Source organism: Lepisosteus platostomus, chromosome 28, assembly GCF_059453375.1.
Source record: "Lepisosteus platostomus isolate fLepPlt1 chromosome 28, fLepPlt1.hap1, whole genome shotgun sequence".
Taxonomy (NCBI): Eukaryota; Metazoa; Chordata; class Actinopteri; order Semionotiformes; family Lepisosteidae; genus Lepisosteus; species Lepisosteus platostomus.
The window spans coordinates 5,133,030-5,155,316 of NC_142638.1; the positions used below are offsets into that span (position 1 = coordinate 5,133,030).

General features: G+C 42.8%; 1 protein-coding gene across 5 annotated transcripts in view; it reads left to right on the forward strand.

Moving 5' to 3' along the window:
- The window catches only part of stat5a (signal transducer and activator of transcription 5a), a 91,011-nt gene that overhangs the window by 18,411 nt on the left and 50,313 nt on the right, over nt 1-22,287 (forward strand). Inside the window, exon 2 of one of the 5 annotated variants that reach the window (XM_088622986.1) lies at nt 5,639-5,756. The exons of the other annotated variants lie outside the window; for them this stretch is intronic. The gene's annotated coding sequence lies outside the window, so the exon portion shown is untranslated. The remainder of the gene's footprint in view (nt 1-5,638; nt 5,757-22,287) is intronic. 5 annotated transcript variants of the gene reach the window in all.

A 22,287-nucleotide genomic window follows, 5' to 3' on the forward strand; every position in this document is an offset into this window, starting at 1 on the left:
TTATAAATTGCTTTCAAAACCTACAGAGTAATTGGTTTTAATTCGAATCCAGAGTTTAACAAAGCTGCTTGTTTAACACACGGGGTATATAAAGATCAGATAGTTGGAAAGGCTGCTTATGTATTGAAATGTGAGTTGCTTGCTTGTTTGCAGTTCAATAGGGTCTTCTTCATCTTTTAAAAAAAAATGTTTTCCCCTATTACTGTGCACATGGAGACTGTGGACCTGGTTTCCATGGTGACCCTATTTTTTTGTGATTTGTGCAATTTGCTAGTCAAGTGTAACTTCCCCTGTTCTCTTTCAAAATCCATGGCTCAGACTGCACATGGTTCAGTATTAATCTTCAGGTCTGGCCAGCTCATACTGCGAGCAATGTTAGCATTTTAACACTTCCGTTTCCTATGCTGGCCAGTTAAGTCAGTGAGTCAAAGAACAATGTCATGCAGTTAGATCACTAAGTCCCGTATGGAAGTACCCATGCTTTGTCTGTGATCATGTTATGCTCTCTTTGTGTTCACTGTTGATAGTTTGTCAACAGCTCAGTCATGGCTAGGAGATGTCTGGTTCCTCCTGTATTCTTATACAAGGCGTTTCCTTATACAAAGAGCAGGAGTCTGGAACAAACTACCAGCCACGATGTTGAGCTGATACCCCGGCTGCATAGACATCCTTAGATCTCCTAGCTGCTAAAACACAAGCTAGGGCAAAGTCCTCCTCCTCCTCCTCTTGTTTGCAAATTTTCTTATGTTCTTCTGAGGGAATGAGGTTAACAATGAATGTTAGAGGACAAATAAAAACTACCCTCATCTGTCAATATCCAGATTGCTTTTTTAAAAATGTTTGTTCAGTGTCCTTAGGCAACCTGCCTCTGATGTGGATCAATGAAGCCTTGTTACTGCGCTTCCTAATTTGCAAGCGAGATGGAATTGTATTTTTTTATGTTTCCTTTTATTGCTTTTGGCTCATTATTCTTTGTGACTTTGTTACTCGAAGCACTACTGTTTTATAGTTCATCTTTAGGGGAAGTTATCTTGCATTGGGTTTTGCTTGGTTTCTACTGGTTTATGGTTTCCTGACTCTACCTGAGGGGGTTCTAAGAGTCATTCACCTTCAAAAAAGGACAAAACTGGAGTTTAGGGAACATTACAGAATAAACAATAGGAGCACCTTCTCTTTCAGTAAACCAATAGCCTTTAACTCTTGCCTGTTTTGCTTTACTAAAGGATTCAAACAGAGTGCTTCATTGTATAAGAAAATATCTGTTTTTCACATAGGTGCTGAAGTGAATCAGGTGGACGTGTTATGTCCAGTCACATCACTAGAGAAGATAATAATAATAATAATAATTGCTTACACTTATATAGCGCTTTTCTGGACACTCCACTCAAAGCGCTTTACAGGTAATGGGGTCTCCCCTCCACCACCACCAATGTGCAGCATCCACCTGGATGATGCAACGGCAGCCACAGTGCGCCAGAACGCTCGCCACACATCAGCTATTAGTGGGGAGAAGAGCAGAGTAATGAAGCCAATTCATAGATGGGGATTATTAGGAGGCCATGATTGGTAAGGGCCAGGGGGAAATTTGGCCAGGACGCCGGGGTTACACCCCTACTCTTTTCGAGAAACGCCCTGGGATTTTTAATGACCACAGAGAAGAGTCAGGACCTCGGTTTTACGTCTCATCCGAAGGACGGCGCCTGTTTACAGTATAGTGTCCCCGTCACTATACTGGGGCATTAGGACCCACACAGACCACAGGGTGAGCGCCCCCTGCTGGCCTCACTAACACCTCTTCCAGCAGCAACCTTAGTTTTTCCCAGGAGGTCTCCCATCCAGGTACTGACCAGGCTCACACCTGCTTAGCTTCAGTGGGCTGCCAGTTGTGAGTTGCAGGGTGAGATGGCTGCTGGCTCACATCATAGATCAAAGATGAATTTGATGTTTAAGTTACCCTTTGGTTGTTGAAAAGGGAATACAAAGATGATTAACATTTTCAGGAAAGTGGTTATTTCTCACCTTGCACGTGAGTGTGATGTATGATAGGATTTGGATAATTAGTCTTGTGGTCTTAATAAATGTGACGCTTTTAATTTGGTGGAAACTTGTTCTGTGGGAGCAAATCTTTGCCATGTCAGGGATCTGCGATCTGTCAGGTAGCTGGGAACTGGTTCCAGCTTAGGGGGCCTGATGGCAGTATGTAGTGTGTGGTTCACATGTGGCCATGTGTCCTTGAGAGATCAGACAGTGAAAGGTCATGAGGAGATTTTGCTCTGCTCCTTTAACGGGGTGTTAAAGAGCCCAATGAGAGGAGCTGATCAGAAATCCTCTCAAATTATATTTGCACGGTTTGTCTGGCCTAAGAGATGTCTTTCAGCCATCCAGAATACGTGTGCATCGATATTTTAGAAACAAGGGTTCTCCATGTGAGCGGAATAGAGCCGTGCTCCTAAGATAAACAGTCTATGGTTTGCAGACAAGAAAAAATAGCCATTGTTTTACAAAGCAAGCACATGATCAAACATGTTTTTGGAAATTAAATTACTTTTCAGTTGTGTACTAAAAAGAAGCTGTTGTATTAATAAGTGACACCATTCAGTATGACATAGTCTTCCCCCATAAGAAAAGGGATAGTCCCATTTTCTGTGAGGTTATCTGTAGATCAGTGCCATTTTTTAACAGGCCAGAGGCAATTGTGGTGTTGCTTCTTTGGCCAGATCTGCTCCTCTTTGCATTGGTCACATTTTGCACCAAGACCAGGAAGATGTTGACCTGCTCTGTCAGTGTCTGATCGTGTTAAATTGTGCATCTTGTTATTACCCCAAGAACATTTTCTGAGCTGTTACTCCCCTACCCACCAGAGACCAAGCTACTCTGGTCCAATTTTCATTATATGGGCTTTGCCTTTCCTCTAAGGCAGACGTTTCCAGTACTGAGGCTATGTTTTCATTCCATCTGAGCTTAATTGAGCCCTTAATTAGAGTGATATAGTTGCTTGTTTGGAAGCTCAACCTGGAAACAAAAACCCTTGGTTGATAACTCTTGCTTTAATACAGTGCCTTATTTATAATTATCACTGCTCAGAACCTCTGGGTTGGTCAGTGTTGATGGGAACGTTCCTGTTTTTTTAGTTTTGTCATGCATCTGTGGGAGGTGTCAGTTGACGCAGATGTTGGACTGGGGTTATAAAAACAGTAAAGCAAATGTGTCTCTGCATTCTTTTTGGGTTGGGGTTGCATTTTGTAATTCAGTTTATTGCTATTAAAAACACGCTCTCCAGAATCTGCAGCAGGCTTAACCTTTCAAAGAATCTGATCCACGTGGAGTCTGTATAGGATGTGACCAGGTGTGTTGCAACTGCCTGGAAGATCAGATATACAGTGCTTACAAAAAAAACACAGAATGGTGAATTCACCCTGGATAAGCTTTCATCCCTAGTAGAAGAAGTCCAGTGCTTTACATTCCAGATGATGTCCCAAGAGCACAGAGTAAGTGTACTTAACTGACTGAGGACTAGATCTAGGACTAGAGGACTAGATCTGGGAAAAGCTGTCATGGGGAAATGGTTCCCAGACAAAGTAGCCTACTCAGTCTACAGAATCCCCAGGAAATCCTGACTGCACATAACATCTCAACCAGGAATCAAATCCACCCTTCGAATTGAATTGCCTAAATTGGGTCCCTCCAGTCAGAAAAGGCACTTGGGCCATTCTCTTGTCTGACATGGGAGGGAAAACACTAGGAATTCTTAAAACATATTGCACTACATTTCGATCTAGACTATAAGCGTGTAGGTCTGGTTAGCTGTGATGCAGCAGTGCTGTGCAGTGGTTAAAGAGTAATCCTTACACAGATCTCTGTGGAAGATAAAAACTCATTTGACTGGCTGTGGTTCCTGGTTCTCTGCTGGCATGTTGTACCTGAAAAGACAGCTTTGTGCCAGTGGTCTACACTAAAAAAAATGAATTCCTTACCGACTCTGAGAGTTCATTGTTTTCAGTTTAGTTTGTAATACCATTCTAAGTAAAAAGGCCTTTGGTATATGCTACAGTATGTGTATGCACTCCGCCTGCACTCAGCAATCCAGTGTGTCTTGCCACCACCAGCTTGTTCACACAGTCAGGAGATTAACCTCCTGGGGGTGTGCCTATAATGCCATTTGTGTCCTTGCACCCTGAACCAGACAAAATATCCATTCATCCACTTCCTAACAGCTTCTTCCAGTTCAGGGTCACAGGGAAGGTGGAGCCTATCCCAGCAAGCAGCGGGCTCAAGGCAGGGTACGCTCTGGACGGGACACCAGTCCGTCGCAGGGCGCACACAGCACATGAGACATGCACACACATCAGGGCCAGTTTTTCCCAGAAGGCTATTACTAGTATGTCTTTGGACTGTGGGAGGGAAAACTGGAGCACCCAGAGGAAACTCACACAAAAGCGGGTAGAGTATAACAAACTGCACACTGACAGCACCCCAAGTCTGGAATTCATCCCAGGGCCCCAGCTCTGTGAGGCAGCGATGCTAACTAATCACTGCACCACCATTCCGCTCTCTCCAGACAAAACAGCAGATCGCAAATTCCAGATGGAGTTTGGGAACAGACTGATCAGTCTAGCCTTTGTGGTCTCATCTGCTGAGGATGAGGCAACAATACTTTTTACATGATGAAACATATGTGCCAGTGGTAGTACAGTTCTCCCTCATACAGCAGAGACATTGAGACAGCCTGAATTCTAATCTGTGGTCAAGGCTGGTACAGTAAGGTAGTCTCTCAGATTTGCATCAGCAGCAACTGTCATGCTACAGTCATCATTTTTATACAATGAATCATTTGTTGTGCAAGATAATCAGGGCGAGACCTTTAGCTTTTCTTCTTACAATGTCCTAATTACTTTCATAAAATTATCTTTAAGCTGCTAACCTACAGCGTCTAGGGGATGAACTATACATTAGCAGCTATTGCTGTAGAGGCATGTAGAGCAGGTCTCCGGCTTTTACATTTCATCTCCAGGATGGTGCACAGGAAGGTTAAGTGATTTGCTTAGGGTGATGCACATGAGTCAGTGGCAGAGCAGAGGCTCAGACTGGGAATCTCTATACTCTCAAGCTATTTGTTCTTCACCACTGGACTGCCAGTCCTCTTGTGCTGAGAAGAAAAGGCTATCGACAGCACAGTCGCCTTTAATGAACATCTTTATTCTGCAGCGAAAAGCTAAATGGAATGTTATCTGGCATGTTCATTACTGTAAAGTATTCCCAGGTCATTAGAGAATAGGCTTGCTCTGATGCAGATCACATTTTAAAAAGCTCCCAAATGCAGAGTTGGTACTGCTGCTTATTTCCTTGTGGTGAAGGCTTTTGCATTGGTTCTTTTCAATGGTTCTGCAGATGGGTTTGTCTCCTGACATGTGGTACTGGCTGCACTCTCCTTATAGAGCTAAATAAATAGCAAGGGAAATGATTAATTTTAATCAAGCTTGTGTAAAAGAATTAAGAATTGGATGTGTTTTGATAGTTCTGATTACAGCTTTGAAGACAGGTAGAGAGGGCATGTGTAAGTGTCAGAATCTATCCTCTGGAATGAAACAGGGTTCACTGCTGGCACTTTCACTGACTTTTGGGCTTCATGCATTCACAGATTCCAGCTGCTTGCTCTGTTGATCATGATCCTTGTGATGCTGAAAGATAATGAAAGTTAAATCTCATCTGTAAACTCAGTGAGCACCCTGGCACGTGGACATACGAGAGCGAACAAGGTAAAGCAGATGAGTTTTCATGCACTATTTCTTCACATTTAACACAGCCCCGGCTGCCTTTTCCCTCTGCCAGCTCCCCCCTGTGCAAGAGGCTGGGTTATGTAAGGCTGTCTCCTGTGCTGTCTGAAATGATGATAATTACCCTTCATTAAACTGAGGAACCCAGCTGGTACAGAGAGAGAGCTGGATTAAGCACTGTTCGGTGGGAGAAATTGTGAAAGCCGGTCATGCAATTTTAAGGGTGATTTTTCCACAGGTTGGTTTTTTTTTATTGCCACGGTGTAATACATTTGTTCCATGTGTTTAATCCTAATTATTTTTCTTTTAAATGTAAAGTGCTAATGACATTAGAAAAGTACCTAGAACTTAAGAAAGATTACAGACAGGAAGCGCTTATTAATTGGTTTGCCAGTAGCTGTTGATCCAGGGATCTCAGGATCAGCAGGATCTCCAGCTATTTGACAACATGGCTAGGCAGCTTGTTCTATACTCCCACAATGTGTTGTGTAAAAAAACTTGCCTCCTGTTATGAGTTTTAAATGCATTATTTGGTAGTTTTTTCTACTTGGGTCCTTAGACATTAATTTGAGCTTCTTGGTGTCTTTGATAGTATTTTTCTTATCTGATTTCCTTTTCCTCTTGTTCATTGTGGTGACAAAAATTAGCATAATATAATATATCTAATTAAATGTTTTTAAATAGGTTTAATTTTTTCCTAATTTGTTTTGTTTATAGAATTGTTTTTGTTTAACATACCTGGATACAGGAGGAAACCAACTCTGCTATTTGTGTGACTGTTGTCAAGACAAAAGATGATGCCACTGTTGAAAGAGGTCAAGTGTAGATTTATCATCTAATCTGCGCAGTATAGGTATAGAAGCCTAATACTTATCATCTAATCTGCGTATGGGTATAGAAGCCTAATACTGGATTTAATGACAATTGTGAGTAAGCCTCCAATTTTTAATTTCAAATTCACAAGGTGATTGTTATCTAAAAGCTGAACAAATTATAGGCAAAAAACTGAGAAAATGGCTCAACATTTTGCTTTATAAAGCCGGGAGCCATTTCCTGATAGTATCTTCCTATTGAATAGAAAGCAGAAACCTTTTATTTATTGTAAACCTGCCATTATATACGGAGTCTGGAGTTTAAAGTTGGCAGGGTGGCTATAAGTTTATATTTAAGCTTTCTCTTTGACGGAGGTCTTTCATTTGGCATTTGTAAACATTTTTTTTATTTGGCGCTAAGGAAAACAGACAGACATGTGATACTAACAAGCTGTGTAGCTCTAGTGTGTTTCCCAGAATTAAATTTAAGTTCTTTTGTTCCCTCCATTTTTTAGAGAAACAGTTTGTGTTGATGCTGGTTAGAAACGTCAGCCTTTAGTCATTTATTCCTGAAAAACAATACTGTCAACACATTTGGTTCGGTTTGTATGAAAACATTTTTTTGTGGAGAACACCGCCTGCTCCTCATTTCAAAAGCACTTGCAGAATTCTTGTTGTGAAAGACAAGTTGGGCGGACAGAAGTGAAACAGGAGAATAGTTTTGATGTAGTTGAGTTTGCCTGAACATTTTAGCATTAGCAGTCTATTTACTATATGAATGAGTGGTCATTTATTTTGGAAAATGCAAAAGAGCCAGTTGAGTGCAGCTCAACACCCAGTCATTGTGTTTGATCATGTTTCCGATACAGGGTGCCACCATCAGCGTCCAGAAATGCCTGTAATTATAACAGTTTTTAGGGATGCGCTGGAGTTGGTTTGAAGTTGGAGAAGGAGAAGCTTATACTGTTGTTGCGCTCCCTGTTTTGTAGCTGTGGTACGCAGCAATGATTGGATTACGTAGATTTCCAGTAAGGCTCAGCTCTAAACGGTGTGGTTGGGTGGGCTTGGCTCTTTCGGAAGAGGATGTTTGCTTCGGGTAAGTAGCAAACGGACAGCCGGTGCTTTTTTTTTTCTTCTTCTGCCACATCAATAGCAAGGTGCTAAACGGCGTGTGGGCAGTGGAAGCGCATAGCTCTCGGCTTCAGAACGAGTGGGAAATCCCTGCACCCTGGTACTCTCGCTGTCCTCCCTGCGCTCAGAGATGCGTAGACTGTGATCACTGCATTAGGGGATGGAGAAAATGAATCATGGTGCGCAATGCAGCGAGCTGGATATTTTTGTCTTTGCAGTTGGTGAGCTTGCTCCCTTCCTCCTGAATACCTACCTTTTCCCCTGAAGCTGAATGCTAACCACACCAACCCCTCGTGCCCCACCCTTCTCCTAACCAAAAATAGCCCATAAGCTTTATTAATGAGTCCCTGAATACTGCAGCTAGGAAGAAGGAGCTCTTTTCCGATTCCATGCCAGTTTAGTAGGAAAACTTATTGTTTTTCAGAGAGTGGCAAATTCATACTCCTTCCACCACTCTCCATCTACAGTACCTTTTGCTAGACCATTATTCCACAGAGAGCATTCCCACCAGTTTGTAAGGGATTCAGCTTGAATGAAGCTTGTTGGGAAGCTCCTCCCATTGCTGCTGCACTCCCAGTTCTGCCCCCATGAGCGACACTTAACATCACTGCCTTAACAGCATGGAAAGTTTGCACAAGATCTGCACTGTGGAGTTGCCGTTTCCTTGACTTCGCAGGAATGGGCAACAGGTGCCTTAAATCATTACAGCAGGCAGTACAGTCTGTGCTACTGAAGTCATAAGTGATTTCTTTAACCCTTTTTATGCCCGAAGGTGAAGAATACTGCAGTTTTAAAGCACTTTGCATAGCAAAGCATTACACACATAGCATACCTGAGCGCTGTGCAGTAGCCGTTATGCGCCAGCAGCCACACTCCACAGCAGATCAGTCACAGGAGTGAGAAACTGCTTGAACGGCAGAATTAAGGGGTCAGTTCATAAGTAGACAGGAAGTTGGAATAAAATCTCACCTAAAGGATGGCAGTTCCTGCAGCAGTGTGTACCTGGTCACCATACAGGGGTATTGCTTTGGAAATTCTCGCTCAATATAAAAAGTATGCCACCTGCTGTTCTACCAAAACTAGTTACAACAACCTGCTTTTCCCTGGATGTCCTCCATCCTTGTAGCCTACTGAACAGGCCCAGCTCTGCTTTGCTTCTGACATCTGACTATGTTAGGGCAGAGGGACAAAACTGTGTCATGTGGCCGGTCATGCAGTATGTTAGTTGGAAAATTGATTCACATGGATCTGTTAGACTTGGTCTTTATGGCTTATTTACTACTAGAACTGCTTGCTTCTTTGTGATTTTATTAAACTAAAATTAACTTTATTTAAGTGTGTCCAACAATATCTGAAGTAGAGATGGTGCTTGTGTATCGGAGGGCTCTTTGCATACCTTAGGTGAACATGTTTGAGTTTCAAGGTATTTGTGTGTTGTGTATATGCATTTGTTTTTCTGTATATTTTAAAAGATGGGGTATGTATATGCTCATATGTCTGCTTTGGCTGGCTGTTCATTGCACGCGTGTTCCCTTGGCCTCTCTCCATGCACGCATCAATGTGCATCCACCCATCTAGGTTTTGATGCACTTTGCATAATAGTATTTGCCTTTAGGCATGTTTGTGTTTGTCTGACTGTGTTCCCAAGGGTTGATTTTGGGGATCTTTGTCTCTTACGTGTCTATAAATAGCTTTTTCTCTCTATCTGTGTTTGGATGATTGAGTGTATATTTTTATGTGTCAATATATGTGTGTGTTCCTCCTCCTGGGAGTCAAGGTCAACAGAATATACTATCTATGCTTTTTATTCAGGAGATGCATTGAGCTTGCAGCTGACAAGACTAGCAGTTCATTTAACCCTTTTCCTCCTAACGTCCACCTCCAATCTCCCTTAACCCTGGAGCCTATATAAGGCTGCTGTATTCAGAAGAAATCTTGCCTGCCGATGTGTGGGATTGAGATGAGTCTGATTGCATACCTGTTTGTACAAGTTCAGGTATTAAGCACCTCAAATGTTTCTAAATTTTAGTGTTACTTGTCCATCTTTGCTCATATAAAAAATAATTATAAGTATCCAGCACCTTTTTCCTGCTTATTAAAGAGACTGGAGGCCTTAAAATGGGAAAGGCAACTCCCATTGGAAAGTGATGAGTCATTTCCATCTCTGTGCCTGCATTGTTGATCCTCAGAGCTTGGTCAGGAGCAGCATGCTCCTGTGTGGAGTTTTTGTGGGTGTTCTCCAGGTGCTGCTTCAGTCCAAAGACATTCTGGCTTGACTTGATTAGCTCTTCTAAATTTGTTCTTTTCTTGGTGGCCTTGAAAAGGTTGAGCCTATGGACTGTACTTGGAAAGGGCAGTATTGTGTTCTCGGTCCCTCCTTGTGCTCTCTGCTTCCAGGACAGGAAGGTTTGCCTTCACCAGGAAGAGTGGCTGTTTGATCATGGATGGACGGAAACGTGATTTCCCGCAAGTTACATTATTGGTTTGTTTTCCAAAGCGGCAAATGGAACCCAAGGCTATGGCACGGAATAAAAGTTAAGAGTGAGAAGTGATGACACAACCCGCCATGCTTGTCTGGCTAAGCAGTCTGTGTGCTCCTATAAACCAGTCACGAGAAGCACCTCTCCTCCAAATGGTAGGGGAGGTGGGCAGCCCAGCTGCCTTCCTCATGGAGGTAAACCCCAGGGGTAGATATTTCTGTAGAAACCAAACCAAGTACATATCTGTATGCGATGGGAGTGAACACATTAGTGAGCATGAAAACTCCTCTCCCTGGTGCGGTCCAGTTTGATTTCTCTTAACTTACTTCTTCCAGGATCTCATCTAAATTGAGTCTGTTTCTTGAAGGTGCCCAGGGAAGCAGCAAGACATTGAGTCACTGCTGCCTTCTCTCAGTCCACACCTCTAACTGGCTCAAGGCTCAACAGGGCCTTGATAATATACAGTATTTGCATTGCAAAAAAAAAAAATTCCATCCAAATCGGGTTGCTTTCTTCAAAAGATTCTGTTTTTTGGTTTGAGTTTTCTGCAGCTGAGACTGTTGTTTAGGCTTGTCCTGTAGACCCCGCCCTTCCCCTCAGAGGAAGGTACTATACAGTACCACCCTGGTGTTTACTTGACTTGTCAGTGTTGTGTTGCAAACAAAAACGGGAGCGTTCTGAGATAAAGTCATGAATTCGGGTGGTGCTTCTCTTGAGTTTTGTAAAACATTGGAGGTGGATAGGGTATCTGACTATGAAGCAGCAAAAGAAATGTTTCAGTTGACTTTAAATGTACCACTAAATCTTGATTTGAACTCCATGAGAATGGGAAGATTAAATATCCAATGTCAGCATTATCACAATTGTCCAGCCTGCAGTAAAAGGATTCATTCTTCCAATCTCTAACTGCTTCATCCCATACAGGACTGCAACGGGGCCGGAATATCAAACTCACTCGCACTAGAAGCCAATTAACCTACCAGCATGTCTTCAGACTATGGGAGGAAACTCCAGCACCCGGACATAGGGAGAACATACAAACTCCACATGGATAGCACTCCTGGTCTGGAATTGAATCCAGTGCCGCAGGTCTGCAAGGCAGTGATGCTAACCACCAGGCCTCTGTGAGGCCTGCTTAAATTCACTATAAAATAAATGATGACATGAAACAATTCAACCTCCTCTCAAAATCTTTTTTTATTCTGCTTTGCTTTGACTTAAAAACAGCATGTTTTTGAAAAGCTAAATATTTAATAGACTGATCCCACTGTTGAAGACATGGAAGGGTTAAGATGAACACACTTCTGCATGGGACTGTCCAGATGGCAGCCTGTTCTTTTTCTTAAGTCCATGAAAGGATTCCCAGGACCTGTAATTTCTAAGTTTGCAAACTTCTGCAAAGCCTGTCTGGGTTTTAAAAACTTAAATTAAGGATCATTTCAAGAGCCTTTTCCTTCAGTGCCAAAATTAAAGATTTTCTTTCTTTTACTGGCGCTCTGATATGAATGCCTCTCACATTTAACTAGTGTGAGAGTTAATGAAAATGATATTAACCCCCCTTTCTGAGGATCTAATTGGAGCCGAGCTGTATTTATGCAAAATCCCGATCAGATTAATTTTGTTGCGGGTGATTCTGGGGGCAAGAGGTTGATCATAGAGCAGTAAGCAAACCTCTGGGCAACAATTGAGCTGTTGCTAGGCCAGAATCAGCTTTTTAGATTCATGGTTTTAAGCCAAATGGAGTACATTAATGTGCCCGAGATAATATGTTGTTAATCTGTTTTTGTTTAACAGATAATTAAAATTTTGCATTAAGGACTCCCACAGCAGGAGGATGCAAATTGATGCTTTCAGTGAGGAGGGATTTGTGTAAGGTGGAGACGTCTCTTAGAGGCAACACATTACTTATACCTTTTGCTTTGTCAGAGGAATGCTGTGGACCCTTTGTTTTCATTCAGGTATATTAAGTTAAGCCCCTAGGCCTGTGTTAAGCCCCTTGGCCTGTGATTATTTCAGAAAAAATAACAGCCTTCTCCTCCCCCCTCCTCCCCCCCCCCCACCCCCCCATGCCGACTTTGTGCAGCCAAAGTCAGCCCACTTAATATTTCTGTGATTATTTTAGAAATTGTCTCTGTTGGCAGAGCTCCATTTAGTTCCTTATTTGCATTTTTACCATCGCAATTCCTTGTGCTGGGTTGTTAAATACTGTATATCGCACTGCTCCTTGGATCGAGCTCTTTAGCCTCTGTGAAATCCTGCAGTATTGATGAAAGTGTTCTCCTCTCTTGTCGTGGAGGGGGCAGGAATCCAGGTCTGCTTCAGATGCATGAGCACATGCCTGCACTTTGCCTCGCTGTCTGAAGTGCTTGAAGTAGTTGGGCAGCAGTGTCGATGCTGAGCACGATTAATGTGGCTTTCCTACGTCTGATAAATGATGTGGTATTGTCGGAGCTATAGGAACAGGACAGTTAATCTCTTTCTGTGTTTCAGCATCTTTTTCACTGCTTTTGAATATGTTACTTCCCTCTATTTTATATGCCTGTCTCCCTCGCTCTTTCCCATTCATGCTGTTTTTCTCCCTGTTTCTGTTTCTTTGTGTTCTGTCTGCGCTTTTGCCTCCCTGTCTCTCCCTTCTTCTCCTCCCCCCCCCCTCCATCTTCATCTCTCTGTCTCTCTGTACCTGCGTCTCTCTTCTCTGCAACTGCCCCTGCCTCTCTCCCCCTCTCACGGGTTCATGTCAGGACATGGTGGAGTGGAGCCTGGAGAATCTGGTTTCCTGTGTAGGAGGGCGGGGGATTTTCAGGACTTTGCTGGGTTTTGCTTTGGTGGCTGTGCAGCACAGGCACACATGTTGGTTTTGGATTTTATCTGGCTCGAAAACCGCTGGGAGCCTTAGAGCTTAGAGGCACTTCTTGGGGGCTGTGGGCCTTCTAAAGGACAGCATTGAGAACACGAAGACAAAAATGACACAGAGAGAAATTTTATTCCGGCTAGTTGGACGAGACTCACACCTCCTTCCACTGATGGAAAAGGAACCTTAAACGACCCTTTAACTCTGTAGTGGATTGTGCTTCTCTTCTGTGAGAAAAATTACACATTCTGCTTTTACACAGCTGATTTGATCTTTTGGGGTTTTCTGAATTTCATGTGCTGGTGCACGTGTACCACAAGAAGAGAAAACAAATTTACTATATTTAACTGTAAAGTAGGTTGCAATAATTCTCGAGCATGAATCTGGACTGCCTGTTATGGCTTGTATGTGGTTGTAGCTCTTAAAACCTGACTTGGAAGAAACTGCAACGCAATGAGAAGTCTTATCAGTTCCTCTGATCTTCCCCTTGCATTGTCAGGGCCTGTGCCCTGCATTGCTTTCCTTCTGTGCTTTTACTACAGCGTGCTTTCACTTTCGTCGCCATGCGCCACTGGAAACACATGTGACAAGCACATCCCTCCCCCTCTTCAGCGTGCCTTATCAGCTGGTCAGCATTCTGTCTCCTTTCGCTGCTGTTATCATAGCGGTTTATTCATGTCGGTAATGACACTACCATCCCTATTAGCTGTTCCCCACTCGAAGATGTGCTAGCAGATCGTCAGATAGTGTTTATTTTCTTGCTTGTTTTCTTTCCATTGATTCGAGGGAAAGGAAGTCGTTAATCGGTCAGCGCAAGGGCATAATGCAGCAGGCTGGCAGTCAAGGCCATGACTTGCACTCGGAGCGTTCTGACAGGGCTCTGAGCCAGAAACGGAGGCGAAAGTAGCTAGGCCTTAGATCACAGAGGTCTAAAGAACAAGTCACATCCTTGTTTTGAGGAAGATAGAAAATACATGTTTATCCATCTCCTTATATTTCTTTATGTCTACTTAATTGGCTCTATACTTTTTTCATTTCTGACTTTTGTCTCCTATCTACCTCTGTACGCCTGTGTACCTGCCTCTTTGGTCTCCCTTTCTCTCTCTGTTGGCCTATAGTACCTGTTCACTTACCTATTATTCCTCCTTCAAATGGTCTTGTTATTTAGGTCTTGCGTTCTAGTGAAAGCGTGTGTTTCCTCCTGAGACTAGCTCATGGGTGCACGTTGAGCAGCTCTGAAGCTGTGATGAGAGAAGGGAGGTGAAATGACAAGCTGAGTAAGTCATGACCTTAATAACAACCTTAACAGGTGAGGCTGAGAACCCCACAAGACACTGTGGGTATTTGCCCAGATCTGTGTGCCAGTTTATTAGAGTCGGTCTCCCTCAGGCTTGCTCCCGGAGTTCTGATTTACTTTGCGGGTGGAACCAAGCTGCGCTGACCGAAAATTCCTGGAATTTTGTCAGAGTAAATGCATTAGCTGTCTTATTATATTGGTGGCTGTAATATGCTGAGATAGGAATTATTTTGAATTAGTAATAGAACAGAAACGCATGCAGCAGCCACATGTATTTTTTGAATCATGGATTGGCATAAAGGAAACTGTTTAATCCATCATGTTTTTGGGAAGAAAATGACTTCATTTTCCAAGTGAATGATGTTTTTTATTTTCAGAGTTGACGGACTGAGAAACCAACCAACTCTGTAGAAAATGCAGTTGATGAACAGTGTGCTGGTAGGGACAGCCAGGACTGTTGGCCTCTTAAGTGCCTGCCACTTTTGAGTCGGCATGTACAATGCTAAAAAGGAATGTGAGCACGGGCCTTAATAAAGGATACGTTCTGACATGTTAGTCATTTTATTAGCGTGTGTGCGAGAGGATGTAGGTGTGTGTTTACAGGTACCCAGCAGCAGTATGAATAAATAGGACCCCTCCATAGAGGCTGCACGGACGCGTCTTTGTTCTTTCCTTCTTATTCTTTGATAAGGACAGGCCAGATGGCCCGGAATATCCCCAGACAGCCGGGCTGTTTTGGAGAGATTTAGCGTCGTGATTGACACACGCCAGCTCAATGAGGTCAGGCTCCTGTTGACAGGGCAGTTGCAGGGGAGGGTGAGGGTAACCCTCTCTCCCTTTCTTCACCTTCCCCGTCAAAGATTCCAGGCAGAACTTTGAGCAGGGGGAGCCTTTGTGTCCTGAACTTCTCTTCCCTTGTTTTAAAGAGCCGTTTTATATCTAATTGTGGCTAATGCCAGCCTTCTGTTTTCTTTGCTTGGTTTTTTTGGTGTCCTTCATTGGCACAGCTGGGTAAGACACTTTTCACCATTGAAGCTCCTACAGAGCACTGGCACATTACAATTAGCACCCATTTCTGCTTCTGCTTATCGTATTTATCATGGTCCATTTTCCTGCAGTGCTTCTCTGCCCTTGGTCGGAATATAGACTGAGTTTTGGTGTTATGCTCTGCATATGAGCGTGTTTGTATCTGCACTGTTTTGCGCTTGGCTGTTGTGTTGCATTCCCAGTAATTCCTCCTACAGCTCTTCATGTGTAATTTGACTTGCTAACTAACCACAGCAGCAAAAGCAGAGGTTCTGGAAAGTGTAGAGCATAGCTTCTGGGTTCTCAAGGCGGATCGTGTACGGCAGTGTGGCTTCAGTGGGGAAACCAGGTTAGAGATGCACAAAGCTCTTGTCTTGGGCTCCTAGACCAAGCAATGTATGCTGGAACCTGTGCAACAGTAGCTCTTCCTCCCCTGACCTTGATCCCTCCTCCTCCGTTGCATTCAGGAATTTGTGCAGAAGCTGTTTGGTTGACGAGTTTAATACAGGTAGAGATGAGAAAGAAAGCTAACATGGCAAAAGAGGGTTGCTAGGTGTGAATACAGTAAGTAGAGGGAATGAAGTGCAAGAAAAGAGCAGGTTCTTCAAACTGTAGGCCTGTGCTAACATGTAGTCTTCACACACTGAAGCCCAGGTTGTTAACCACACTAGTTGTTTATGCTTTAGTGAACTGTCTCACTACAGTGCATGCAATGCTGTCCTAGTAGCTGTGTTTGCTTTTTCTAATACAGTTTTATTTGTCTGTTGTTTGGCCATTGTTCAGATTATAGGCAGAGGGCATGTACTGAGATTGAGTCCTAGATTTAGCAAAGCAGAGGAGATCGAGTCTGTTAATGAGCTGGTTGTGGCTTGCATGTCGGGCATTAACGGGCTTTTACAGGGAGCGTAATTAAACCCACTGTTCAATAAGGTTTAAGTTGCGACTCAGGACATCGCACAATCAGCTCATCTACCCTAATCCAAAGTACAACAGGAGTGATTTGTGCTTAGTCCATGCCCTTCCTCATTCAGCCTGTGACACAGATTTTGATATTGCAGAATTCTGGTATTAAGGGGGATTATTACGCTTGACAAAAGTAGGCTGGGATGCAGCTGCAACAGTGTAGGGTCCTGTGTGCTTTTTCCTCTCTAACATCAACTACTGTGAGACTAAGCGATGCAAAGTGGTATAGTGGCCCAGGTGTCTGTAACCCTGGCCCTGGAGAACAGTAACACTTGCAGATCTGTTGAAGTCATCAATGAGCATAAATTGGGAAGGTTTGTTGACTTCTGCAAACTGAACAACTAATTGATCCAATTAAGTAATTTCTGGGCCCAGCTGGGGTGAACAACAGAATGCACTGTGGTTCCCCTGATGTAGGATTGATGTATTTCGTGTTTGTGCACATGTGTAAGAGAAGCGATGAGAAACAAAGAAAGATCCTCCCATGGATGACTGTAGCCTGGCAGTTAATGGCAGAAATAGCTAATGGAGCTAACATCCAGAAAATATTTGATCCATCACCAACAAGGACCCCTAGCATGCGTTCACAAATATAAAGGCTTTGCTTAGATCTGGCAGGTCGAAAACCTAAAAATTTCCTCTGAGTCAGAGGAAGAGTCTAATGTTCCGTTACCATATTTCATACAGGGCTGTTGAGAAATTGGATTTTTAACCTGAAGATGTGATTGGTGCATGTTCTACACATTGTTGTAGTGTGGCTATTTAAAATAACAGTAATGATGATAGCACTTGGTAGAACCACAATGCGTGCTGTGATATTGAATTTTAATCAAATTCATTGCATCATTTTTCAATTGTAAATTCTTCTAGTAGGTTCGTAGTTGGAACCAGGCACAGGCTGTTTTCTGATGGTTAATCGGTGGAAATAATCCCACTATTCATGCCTCATATTCTTTCTTAAAGCCTTGATATGGTATTAAAAACTTGTCAGTCAGCAGGAAAAATAAAAGAGTGGCTGTTTGCACTAGATTTGAACATTTGAAAAAGTACTGCAACCCTACATATTCTAAAAAAAGGCTTAAGCATGTTAAAGTAACTCCATTTATTTTTTTAAATTGGACATTCACAATCAATGTTTTTTTCTTTTCTGTAGTATTTAAATGAACAAGATGCCCAGGGCTTTCGTTGGAGAAGGGTAAAAAACAGATTGTACTGTATTACAGCTTCATTTAGGATCGGAGCAGTGTGTACTGTCCTTGTCTGTCTAAACTCTTGTTTTTGTATTAAAATGTGTTAAAAAGAAGAAAAATAATAAACCTTTTCTCCTACAATGGTCAGGAACATGCTGGTTTAATTATTGTTGTTACAACAGCTGAGGAGCTTGGCTGTGTTGATTTTGTGGCCATGATAGTGATTTGACTCCCTTGAGTCATATTTCCTGGTGACTCATCTACCCAGATATAGGGGATGTGAATTAGAGGCCAGTGTTTCATAAAGGATTCTTGCAGTTCTTTTTAAATCCTCTTCAAAAGAAGAGAACTGAGTCCTGTTCTAATGTGCATAAAGTCTAATTGTAACAGTGGATGTGTACATGGGGTGATGGTGGGTGTATGTGTTGGAGGGGGAGCACTGATCACACAGCAGCCTGCTGTTTTCTGCCCCGGCTGTGGGTGTCTGCAGAAGACGTTCCCTTAGCTTGTGCCAGAGATCAGTCCGTACTGGGACCCTCCACTAACACAAGCACACGGCGTCCCGGCTTCAATCAAGCGACTGGTCTTTCTGCCAAGGTGAGGCAGCATGGCGTGTAGTGGGGCAGGCTTGTCCGAGAGGATCTTAGGCTCACCTGCTGTAATCCCGATGGATTGGGCAAGAGCTCACTAGGTCAGCTGGTCAGTAGCTCCGAAAACAAGCGATTTCACAAAGTGGGGCATCAGTTAAAAGTTAACACTGGCTGGAGGTCTGTCTCATCCACCCTTTGTTTCAGCCTGAGTAACTTTTTCACCTCCCTTTTTTAAATGATTTCCCCTGATGACTTTTCCAAAGCTTTTCATTTCATTGCCTAATCTCCTTGCATGTGCAGCATGCATGTGCAGAGTCCTTGGCAGCCTTGACTTGGAGATCATAAGTTTATGACAGAATACCTGGCAGAAAACTGAGCAGACACAAACAAATTTGACTCTGGTGCCTCCGATATGTGTGTGCATCATGTGGAGCCTGTTGACACTCATTCAGAAGACAGCTGTTTACAAGTGGGTTTTTGTACAGGTTTAAGAAAGTTGTGCAATGCCGCAGCGTATTATAATATTAAATACTGCAGGGCACATGCATGCTTTTTGTTATTTCCTCGAAAGTTTATTGGTACCACTGAATTTCTCTGTAGGGGATGAATTACATTTGTAATCAGAAAGTGGTGTGATGTCACTATGGGAGCCAAAGCTAAATCTTTGTCCTCACTGTAGCCTGAAAGCTTGAAAGCAAGACTGTAAAACAGACTGAAGTCTGGCCAGATGTCAGGGAACAAAAGCACTCTGGATCAAAGTGCACCTCTAACCAGTCTTCCCTTTTACCTCTTCTGACTGATGTTACACTGACTTCTTAGTCTATGTTCCTAGAAAGACTCCAGTAGCAAGAACTATTGATAACTGATTAATTGCCAATGGAAATCCAGAATGCTGACCACCTAGGCTGCCCAACCAATTTGACCAGCACCTGTTCAGCATCTTCCTGAGTTCCGGTATTTGAAATGGTTGTAGGTGGGATGTGACATGGTAGAAGTTCAGGGTCTAGCCGTGTTGCTGAGCATTTTTGCTCCATTAGTCAAGGATGTTAGACTTCGCCACAAGACCCATGGCTGCATGTTCTGTTTTGTTAGTCATCTGGAGTGCTCAGTGAATCGATGAATCCCATCTGCTGTTCTCGGACTGTTGATTTTTCCTTTGCTCTTTTTTTAGTTCCCGCACATTTGACTAGGAAAGAGTTTGTTGTTCTTTGAAACGCATTTAAGATGTGAATCAGGAATATCATGCCTTTTGAGTTAGAGAGCGGCGGCGGATGGGTACTGTGATACCAGGTCTGCTGAACTAGCTTGTGAGGTTGTGTAAAACAAGCTCTGTGCCCAAATGAGGGCAGCTCACATTACCGCTGTTGGCCAAAAATACTGGGTGGGGGTGTTTGGTATTGGTGTTGGTGGTGATCCTGAAAGCAAACCTTCACTGCTTATATACAGTACCAACAGCCTGCTTGTACAAAATGGTGTGAGGAAGCTGTGTAATCTTCGGCTAATTGACGTCAGCATTGGAACCAGACCTTATAAAAGCACACTAGTAAGTTCTCTGAAAGGCACAGTTACTCAGCAACTTGGAATTACTCAACATAAAACACTTCACGAAAGTGGTCGTAAAACACATGCTCTGATGTTTCCAAGAAAGTCACCAGGTGGAAATTGTGTAAACCTTTGGGGGGGGGGGGGGGGTTTGAAGATCCTTCAGGAGGGAAGCTTGGGAAAAACTAGATGCTACTTTTGTTTTTGAAAACCAAACTGAAAACGAGGAACAGGGGTCTGATCTCTGGTTGCGCTCTTCTATTCAGAATGCCTTCTCTGTCTGCCAAAGGTAAGGAAAGAATGAGGGCTCTCTAGACGGATGCCAGCAAAGGGATGCGATTTATGCACGCTGACAAACTAGTGGCTCCATTGGAGGACTGCAGGAATCGCTGATGTCTTCAGTTGAAGTGTTAGCTGACACTGGTACAAAAATAAGGCCGGCTTGCGGTCCTGTCTCCGTACCAGATTGATAAATATATTAAAAAAAGCTTCATTCTTTTAGTAGTCTGATTCTTTGTGACAGACCAAGAGTGGTTTGCCATGATAAACCAAGTCAGGTATTGTAGCAGCCGTCTTAACAAGGCAGGGCTCAAATATGTTTATTGTTTCTTGGTATCCTTAGAAAGGGTAGACAGAAAACAGGGTCCTGTGGGACAGCTGTCTCCTCTGTTTTGAAATCCAAGAATGGTGGTGTGGGTGGTGCTCTTTCCAAATGCCAGATTTCTGTTGATCGGAGCCATGCAGCCTTGAGAGTTAATATTTACGCAGTGTGCTGCCAATTGGAGTAGACCTTGTGCATCATGCAGGGCTTGACTCAGACGCTTGACTCAGACGCTCGCTCACGTCAGGGGCTTAACGAAGCTCTGTCGTTTCCAGAGCAGTTAAAGCCTTGGCCTCTACATGTTGAGCAATGATTAACTGACATTTCACCTCAGCTTGGCATTGTAACTGGGGAGGAATTAACCTAATTAAACAGAACACAAAACGCACAGGCTTACTGCTGTTGAGGTTGTAAAAGTGATGCATCATAAACAGTGTGTAAACATGACAGTGGAATGATATTATAAATGCAAAGGAACAAGTAATAGGTTTATTCCATGCTGAAAAAAAGAAGAAAGACAACACAACGTTTCGGCCATGGAGCCTTCTTCAGGTGGAATTAGCTCCACGGCCGAAACGTTGTGTTGTCTTTCTTCTTTTTTTCAGCATGGAATAAACCTATTACTTGTTCCTTTGCAGCCTACGCATGCTGACGCAGCTATCCACCTGATATTATAAATGCTAATTGTAACACATTTGAAGCATTTCCCGTTCTAGTGTAGTAATAGTATAAAAAGTTTCATTGTTCATAGTTTTGCTGTTATTTCGTTTGTTTGTGTGAAAAGGTTTTGATTTAGTCATTTTTGCAATATGGACAGGGACATTGGTAAATCCTGTTGTTTGTAGTTGACACTATAAACAGCAGTCAGATACAGTATTTATTCCTGTCTCATTCCTGGATGATACAAGCTAAGATAAGCAGTGCATTAAATGGAGCTCATGAGCAGTATACCTAATTCTTTTTTTATTATGGTTTTAGTTGAAAAGAAAATGTTTGGGCTAGGATGTTGACCCCCCCCCCCACCCTCCTTGGTGTTAAGGAGAGTTAATTTTCCTTGCAAAAAGTTTGCATTTTTGGTACATGTACCCTTGAAGGAGTGACCAGTGCACTGGCTCAAGGATGATGTGTGTCTATTCTCTGCAGCATAGATGTCACAAGCTAGGCAGTTCCTAGCTTGTGGGAAAGGTATTATCAACTTTTCATCCCATTTGACAGTGCCTGCCATTAATGCTCTTGAAACTTATTTTCTTCTCCTGATTCACAATTAAGAGGCTCTGACTTTTCTGGACACTGTGAGATATTGGCCTCGTGTAATAACTGAAAAGTTGTTGCGTCATGAGTGGTTTTGCCCATCTTTTTTTTTTTAAAGTAAAGAGGAAGCTCTGAACCATGGGAACAGCTTTTATAAAATTAAATGTCTGTCTGAAAGCTAGAATGTTGAAACTGATCAATGCCCATACATCTGTTTACAGCACTGTTCTCACAAAATGGTATGGTATTGATGCAGTGTATCTCTGTCCTCTTTGTACTGTATACCAACCCAGCTTACTGGCAGCATTAATGCCTGTCCCAGTCTTGATGAATTATTGAACAAGAACTGAAGCTTATTAAGTCATAGAAATTCCATAGTAATTAAATATTATAATACTCAGCACAGGGAAAAGCGCTTAAAATTGTCTTGTGTCCTAGTCATCCTTTAATTTATGCTTCCAATTCTCATGTTACAGACACACATAAACCTTGATCAATATAATATAGTTATGATACATCTTAAATCTTCTTTAACTTCAGGAGTAACATGATCTCCATTTTAAGTGCATCGCTAATGATGACTACAGTGATGTCTGGTACTTATATTTTGCTCTTTCTCTGACACTGAATATTGGAGCTGCAGGAAACAGTCGCTCGGTTGACTCGTTGTTTGCTGGGAGGGGTTTTGAATGACACTGACCTAAGGTGACACTTAAAGTTAAAACTGAGGAAGAGCTGCAAGAATCATCCTATTTTAATTAGCAATCTATAAGAAGAAA